The 9,050-nt window shown below is 34.3% G+C and overlaps 1 long non-coding RNA gene across 2 annotated transcripts in view; it reads right to left on the reverse strand.

Annotated features, from left to right (window-relative positions):
• Positions 1–8,211, reverse strand: part of LOC127492015 (uncharacterized) — a 128,366-nt gene extending 120,155 nt beyond the window's left edge. For both annotated transcript variants that reach the window (XR_011378636.1, XR_011378635.1), the window contains exon 1: positions 8,157–8,211. This is a non-coding gene — a long non-coding RNA (uncharacterized lncRNA). The remainder of the gene's footprint in view (positions 1–8,156) is intronic.
• Between the last annotated feature and the right edge of the window lie 839 nt (positions 8,212–9,050).

The raw sequence follows: 9,050 nt of genomic DNA on the forward strand, positions 1-9,050 counted from the left end.
AGCTCCTGACACAAATGTGGGGGACTTGGAAGAAACTCCTGGCTTCTGGTTTCGGCCTGGCCCAGCCCCTGTCATTGTGGCCATTTGGAGAGTGAAGCAGAGGATGAAAGCAAGCTCTCTCTCTCTCTCTCTCTCTCTCTCTCTCTCTCTCTCTCTCTTTCCGTGTATGTGCTGGGTAATTTGAGTATTAGAGTAAAAGCTAATTATAATAAGTATGTATGTGTGCATGTGTGTGCACGCACACAGCAGTGATCCCAGGCTTTCAGTCTAATAACTACCAAGAAACTGTGTGTGTTCAGGAAATACCTGCATAGAACATGCATATGTTAACAAAAATTGTATATAATTAAAAACAAATGTTAAGGCCAGTGCCGTGCTCACTTGGTTAATCCTCCGCCTGCGGCCCCGGCATACCATGTGGGTGCTGGGTTCTAGTCCCAGCTGCTCCTCTTCCAGTCCAGCTCTCTGGTGAGACCCGGGAGGGCAGTGGAGGATGGCCCAAGTGCTTGGGCACCTGCACCTGCATGGGAGACCAGGAAGAAGCACCTGGCTCCTGGTTTCAGATCGGTGCAGCACCAATGGAAGGAAGACCTTTCTCTGTCTCTCTCGCTGTCTATAACTCTACCTATTAAATAAATTAAAAAAGAAAAAAAATGTTATATTACACATTTATTACTCAGAGATCATGGAACATAAAGATTTGCTGCTAGTCAGGGGGCCACATTTAATAATGACGACAAACTGAGAACTGTGCAGAAAACAACTGCCCAGGTTATGAAGATTCTGAAAACCATGTATTTTGAAAAATCCTGAGTATAAGTAGATAATTTTAGACTGGAAATAGATTTAATGATTGGGGTGATCTAAGCATTTTGAATTAATAATTAAAAAACCTGCCATGCAGAAAGTAATTCGATTTTATTAGGTTTACTTCTATTAGACATGTATCATCTAACTTCTGACCATTACATATGCCCTAAATAGAATTGGCTGATTTTTATGGAGGATGTGTCACATAAGCATAAAAATTCAAAAACAGAGGCAATATTATTTTCTGTCATTTGGAGTCTATTTCATAAGGTTGGAAATTTTGCTAGATGCCCTGGAAACTGATTTTCTAATCTATTATTTGATAATTATATCATTCTAAATTGTTGAGAAACTGGAGTACTAAGATGCTGAGGAAAGGGACTCTCAAAGATATTTTGGTCTTAGAGACTTGTACTTTGATTGACTTTTAATCTTGGTTTTCTCACCTTCAACATAATTAACCCCCTTACTGAAATGCTACCTCTTATCTTTTATTACCCTTAAGACCCGGAGGAAAACAGTAAAGGGACAAGAAACATCTTCACTCATGTCCTCAGGAACAAATCATGGAAACTTGAAACAAGTCAATGGCATAATAATACAAATTCTACTAATAATATGAGTACAGCTCATTTTCACTTTTAATACGCCTTCACTTTTAAAACAAACTTACAAATAACAGAGTTAATACTGTACTATAAAATACTAGCTTCACATAGTAATTGTTCCTGAATTCATTTTTGCCTTTTTCCTTTGTATAATGAACTATAATACATGCTCTCAGAGGGCTTGCCATACTCCCTCACTCTCTTTGATGAGAATAGATGAGAAAAAGGACTAATTTCCTCTGAAGTTAATTTTTATTTCACCTTTAGATTCAAAAGCAAACTGCTAAGACATTTTGAAGATTTTCCAGGTTATATTATGAGCATTTTACAAAGTAACAATAGAAAGTTTAAAATTAAAATATCTTGGGAGGGAAAAGATTAGCAGTTTGACTTCGGTGAAATTGTCTAGACAAAATTGGCAATTTTAGAGTTGCTTAATATAATTGTTGATCTTTGCAAGCAGTAATGGTTTAAAGATTATCTAAGCTCTATTCCAGGAAATAGATTAATATATTAACAAAATTTCTAGAGTAGTTTATTTATAGTAAAGTCTACTTATGTATTCATTCATTTACTCAATTTCTTTTGTCTGTTGGCTGCATGCCAGGCATTGCTTTAATACTGGGAATTAAATTATGAGCAATATATAGGGAAAACAGAAAGGAAAAATATCCAAATGCAAAAGAAAGCATAGAACATTTGATGAAACCAACAAGTTCATTTTGGTTGGAGCATGCCATGTGATGTGGAGACAAGTGTTAGGAATGAGACTGATAAGGAAAACAGAGGTGAGATTATGAAAAAAATAAGCTATTAAATTTTGACAAGAAAGTGTTTAGATCAATAGAATAATGTCATTTTAATATGAGGAAGATCACTGTATAATATAAATCAGTTTCAGAAACTTGCACAGAATAATAAGTACACTGAAAGAAAAAGATGATTTCAACTTGATAAAGGAGTAGCATAAAAAGGTAAGGGAAAGAACCCAAAAGGATCAATATCAGAGAAAGGAAACTTAAGAGACCACAACAGAAATCCAGGATAAAAGTGAAGGTTTTGTGGATTTCTGCATCAGGAAAGTGAAAGTGTTGATAGACATAAGTGAATCATTTAGAACAATGCTCTATGATGCAAGTTGTTCAGGAAATTTTACATTTTCTGGGAGCTACATTAAAGAGGAAAAATAAATGAAATAATTTTTAATAGTAATCAGGGTATATTGAAACTATACACAATCAATTGACATGTAATAAAAAGAAAATAATTCAAAATTCACATCTAAATTTGGATACTAATTTTTATCAGAAATACCTCATCAACATTTAGATATCACAAAAATTGCAATGGAGGGGCCGATTCTGTGCCGTAGCAGGTAAAGCCGCCGCCTGCAATGCCAGCATCCCATATGGATGCTGGTTAGAGTCCCAGCTGTTTCACTTCAGATCAAGCTCTCTGCTATGGCCTGGGAAAGCAGAAGATGGCCCAAGTATTTGGGCCCTTATACCAAAGTGGGAGACCCGGAAGCTCCTGCCTCCTGGCTTCAAACCAGCAGATGGAAGACCTTTGTCTCTCTCTCTCTCTCTCTCAGTGTAACTCTGCTTTTCAAATAAATAAGTAAATATTTCAAAAAAAAAAAAAGTAAAAAGAAAAAAGCCTGACAACATCCATAATTTTTATTCATGTTAAAAACTAAAATAAATTTTTAAAAAATTTAAGTATATTCATATATTCTGATTATGTTAAATGGAACTCAAATATTCCCAATAAATGAAATGAGAAAATGTCTACACTTTCAAATTCAAATTAATGAAAGTTGAATAAAATTTAAAATTCAGCTGCTAGTTTGCCCTGCTCACATTCCAAAGTGCTCAGTAACTCCATGTGACTATTGGCTACCATTTAGTACAGCAGAGATTGTGAAGATACACAGAAAGGAGAATGGAGAGCATTCCTTTTTTGCACTGAGTATAATGGGTATGGGAGAACAATAGGCAAACCTGGAATCAGGTTTTCTGCTTTGACAAATTGTTGGATTGTAAAATCTCATGAAACAAGGAATGCAGAAGGAGGAGCATGTGAATGGAATTAAGGGAGGCCAGAAGGCTATGAAACGCAACTCAAGTTACACTAGGTTGCATGTAAGATTTTTAGCACATTTAAAAAAATAAGTAAGATATTTAACAAAAATTTAGTATTTAAGGAATAAAAAAGCAAAGTTACCACTGGGGTCCCCAATTCTAAGACTACTTCCATTCACAACTCCTTTAAATATGGGAAATTAATGATTTTGATGTTTTCCTTCATGAATATTCTGTCTGCCTAACCATTAATTTTTTTTGCTACCCATTCTACAATATTTTACATCAGTCATTGTCACAAAACATTATTTCATTAGAAGAAAACTTTACAACCCTAAGTCCCTAAAGTAATTATAGGATTACAGCTGAGTAATACAGTTATGAATGTCATTTTTATAAATAATTTGAGTATCCCGCTACTTTTAAGGATAGAAAAATAAATGTGAACCAAATCATACAACTTAATTTATAAAAAGAGAAAACAAATATAGATTAAATAATCTGTGTGTCAATTTTATGAGGTTTAGATTTCACTAACTGAAATATCTTCCAATAATAGAAATTAAAAGGCAAATGTTTATAGATAAAGTATATGCAAGACATTTAAAACAGAGTATGTCTTCACAACAAATGTGGGTATAGTAATTACTATTTCCAGGTGAATAAAACAAGACTTGGATCCAAAGGCTGCATCCAGTTCTATATAATATCAAAGTTTATTTTGTATTTTTATATTTTTATTGGTTGGTTTATTGCTTGGTTGGTTGGTTCATATGTTTCATTTACTTTCTATTTTTGCTCCATTTCTTTTTTGTTATTTTAATTTTTAATAGTTTTTAAGTAATTCAATGTGATTTGTAGACACAATTATAAGAATGATATGCCCTCCATCTTTTACTCCCTCTCCATCCCATCCTCTTTCCTTCTCTTTAACTTTGTTTTTTTTTTAAGTTTTTGAGATAGCATATTCTAAAATTACATTACAGTAAAAAGGCTTAATATTTCACCAAATAAGAAGCTTAAAAAGTGAAAATAAAAAAATGCTAGTTTGAATATAGACAGCGGTTATATACAATAATTGCATAGAAAAATGACCATTTCACCTATATACAGTAAATTTTAAAGTAATCACAGATCATTAAAAGTATAGAAGGATAAAATTGCTAACCATTGATTTGACAAAGGTATAAAATATTTACAAAACTATAATTGCAGCAATATTGATACACACGGCTATTTCTTTCTTTTGTTCATTCTTTTCTCTTTTTTGTTTGTTTTTTAAATTTAAGATCCATATATAAGGGACAACTTCCATTATTGGTCTTTTGAGTCAACTTGTTTCACTTAACATGATGTCCTCCAGTTTCGTCCATGAATATTGATGTAAATGATAGAATTTCTTTCTTTTTAATACCTAAATAATAAACCATTGTGTATATATACCACATTTTATCTCTATGGCTCTCATCTCCAAGCCTCTAGTAATCAACATTTTGCATTCAGATTTTCCTTTTTAACTTCCACATTTATAAGAGAACAAGTGGTATTTGTCTTTTTGTGCTAGACTTACTCAACATGATGTCCTCTAGTCTCATCCATTTGGCTTTAAATGACAGGATTTCTTTATTTTTGTATGTCTGGATAGTATTCCATTGTCTATCTAAACTACATTTTCTTTATTCATATGGGGATGATGGACACCATGTTGATTCCATATCTTGTCTACGGTGAACAGTGTCTGCAATAAGCATGATGGGACAGGTATCTCTTTTATATAATAATTTCAAGTCTTTTAGATTTATACCCAATAGTAGTATCACTGCATCATATGGCATTTGTATTTCCATATTTTTAAGGAAATCTCAGTAGTGGCTATACTAATTTATATCTCCACCTAGAGTGTGTAACAGTTCTCCTCTCTCTAATCACTGTCAGCATTTCTTTCTGTGTTTTTTTTTTTTTTTTTTTTTTTTTTTTTTTTTTTTTTTTTTGACAGGCAGAGTGGACAGTGAGAGAGAGAGACAGAAAGAAAGGTCTTCCTTTTGCCGTTGGTTCACCCTCCAATGGCCGCCGCGGCTGGCGCGCTGCGGCCTATGCACTGCGCTGATCCAATGGCAGGAGCCAGGCACCCATCCTGATCTCCCATGGGGTGCAGGGCCCAAGCACTTGGGCCATCCTCCACTGCCTTCCCGGGCCACAGCAGAGAGCTGGCCTGGAAGAGGGGCAACCGGGACAGAATCCGGCACCCCGACCGGGTCTAGAACCCAGTGTGCTGGCGCCACAAGGTGGAAGATTAGCCTAGTGAGCTGCAGTGCTGACCACTTTCTGTATTTTTGATAATAGCCATTGTAACAGGGGTAAGGTGATGGCTCATTTTTGTTTTGATTTGCATTTCCCTAATGACTATTGACATGGAGAAATTTTTTCATATACTTGTGGTCATTTGTTATTTATTATTCTGAGAACTGCCTATTCAAGTCCTTTGCCCATTTCCTAACTAAATTGGCTGTTCCCTGATTATTGAGTTTTTTGAGTTCCTGATATTTTCTTGATATTAATCCCATTCTGTCAACTGTCTCCTCGTGGCAGTGACTGTTCCTTTTTGGGAAGGAGCTTCAGAGTCTGATAAAATTCCATTTGTAAAGTTTTGCTTTTGTTATCTGTGCTTTTGGGAATCTAATCCAAGAAATCATCTCCTCAATCAAGGTCTTGAAGTATTTCCCCTTATGTTTTCTTTTAGCAATTTCATAGTTTCAGGTTCATGCATTTAGGTCTTCCATTTACCTTGAGCCAATTTTTATACATAGTGAGAGGGAGGGATCTGATTGCATTCTTTCACATATGTATGTTCAGTTTTGCCAACATTTATTGAAGACAGTCCTTTCACCAATGTATGTTCTTTGCACCTTTGTCAAAAATCATTTGGCTTTTATTTAGTGTTTTTACTTTTTATTAGTGTTTTTATTTATTTAGTGTACATATGTGGATTAATTTATTGGCTCTGTATTCTGTTCTATTGTTCTATATGCTGGCCAATTACTTATTAAATTGGATGTGCTCACTAATTCACATTGTTCTCAATACATGCACAAAAAATATATTTGGGATACAAGCTAAAGAGCTAATCAAAATTAACTGAGGATAAGACATTTCATTTCATGTTGCTTCAGTGATAAAGATGCCTGCAGTTGCTACAGTTCACTGCTGGTAAATGGAGATTTTATATCTGTATGACTTCTGGGAGGTACAGAAGGAGAATTAAGTTTTTGTCCATGTTACAAAAAAGATCTTTGCCTTCAAATCACTACTTGTATTTCATGTTTTCAAATAAAATTAAACTTCTATTTTTGATCTATTGATTTTTCTTCAGAAAAAATTGTTTCATCACAGGGAATGACTTAGAATAAGCAGACATCAACATAACTTCTAATAGAGTACATATCCCACTACTTTGAAATTTATGTTGGTAAAACTGAAAGTATAAGACTTGATCTGTCACTTTCAGTATAAGAGTTTATCATTATTTATTTAAATACATAAACATCACTAAAATTAAGCAACAGATGGGTAGCCTATGAAAACATGTTGCATTCTGAAAGCCAGGAAGTCACACCAGTGCTAGGTCATTGGTAAATAATCTTGTCAACAATGTTCAATCCAATTTTTATTTAAACATCAAATGGTTGTTTATTTATAGACTAAATCTGCTTATTCTGCAACAAACAACAGGAAGGGTAGAATTTCTGGTTTCTCCATTGATAGTTATGCAAAATCCACCCGCATCTTAATTTTACAGAAATTTCAATTGCACATTTTGTCATATCAGGAAGCCAAAAATTCAATACAGCTCTCCCTTGTGGGTGGAAAAGAACCAGTTACTATATCCATCATCACCATCTCCCTGTATCTACATCAACAGAAAGCTGGAGTCAGAAGCTGGTGCCAGATTTAGAACTCAGGTTACCTGATATGCAATATAGGCAATCTAACAGTTGCCTTCATCACTAGACTAAATACCCAGCCTCCCTCACAAACCTTTTGACATCCTCTTATAAAGAGGTACTAATTGTTATCACAGGCTTATGCAATTAAATATGACCAGCATCTGATACCCAGGTGTCCTAGATTGTTAATGTGTTTCTCACTATATATATATATATATATATATATATATATAAATATATATATATATATATTTCTCACTATATATCCTTATGTAAAATAGATATTAAGTGATTCTATCTTGTCAGAATGAGTTCAAAATCATCGGCAGTCAAATGTCAATTTCAAATGTAAGAAGCTATTCTGAAGGTAGTATGTTTTGCAATTCTCTCCAACAATTAACAAAATATTGACCTCTTTTGATTTTTCTTGAGACTAAGTATTGCTTAAATTATTGAATATTTATGACAAAAATCATGCATCCACAGTTATGATCAGTAAGTTGAAAATGATGGAAACATAACATTTTTTGAGATAACAGACTTAGGAGATGATAGTTCTGTATGCTTACAAAATAAGACAATTGGTGTATTGATACTTTTCCTAGCCTAGTAGAAGGGTAATATTTCAGAATTTGAAGTGGTGAATGTTAGTCTGCTGTTTGTTCCTGTAATGAAAAAGCTAGTCAAAAAGTAAGGAAAATTATTTAGCTCACCATTCTTGAGGCTCAGTTTCCAAGATCAAGCAGGCTAAACTGGTGTGGCCTCTGGTGAAGCTGTAATTGTGGATGATGTCACAATGGTGAAAATGATAATGGGAGGGAGAGATTACATCTCAAAACAGGAAGCCTAGAGAGGCTAGGATCTTACAAACCCTTCCAAGGGCATGCCCTGAAATGATGAAGATTCATCCTCCCCATATTATTACCCTGAGGACCAAGCTCCCAACATAAACACCAGGAGAAGAAGTCACATCCAAACCATGGCGGTAAAGACTGCAGAGTTGAATGTCACATATTGCTTCTTCTTGGCCTTCACAAAATCAGCTCTTCTGGCTATAATCTTACAAGCAGTACCACAGGGCCTCCAGCATAAATCAGTACCTGATCAAGCTCTTTTTACAAAAATTATTGACAGAGTCTGGTTCTGTAGACTGTCATAGTCCATTATTGTTGTTGTTGTTACTATTTTAATCTTACCCTTACTTTGTCTTCATTGAATAAACAATCAAATGAACATATTATTTCTAGAGAGGGTCATCTGAAGCTACCAGTAACATAATATAATATAAAAAATAATAGTTCTCTCATCACTTCAAACTCTCAGTTTTGGGTACAGATCCTAACAGGTAGCCTGTGCTCCATTAACTACATAACTATCTTAATAACAAGTCTGAGAGCAATGTTTTAGGACTTATTCTGACAGTTATTATCTGTGATTTAACAGGCCTCACTTAAATTATTTGAATTTCAACTTCATTATCTGAAAATGGATCACTCAAACATATTTAAAATCTATTGCTTTGCTTTCTATCAGCTTCATCTCAATTTGTAGTCACAGAGAAATTATTCCATTCATCATCAAATACATGACACTTGGCACTTGACATT

The sequence above is a fragment of the Oryctolagus cuniculus genome, chromosome 9 (assembly GCF_964237555.1).
Source record: "Oryctolagus cuniculus chromosome 9, mOryCun1.1, whole genome shotgun sequence".
In the NCBI taxonomy this organism is placed as follows: Eukaryota; Metazoa; Chordata; class Mammalia; order Lagomorpha; family Leporidae; genus Oryctolagus; species Oryctolagus cuniculus.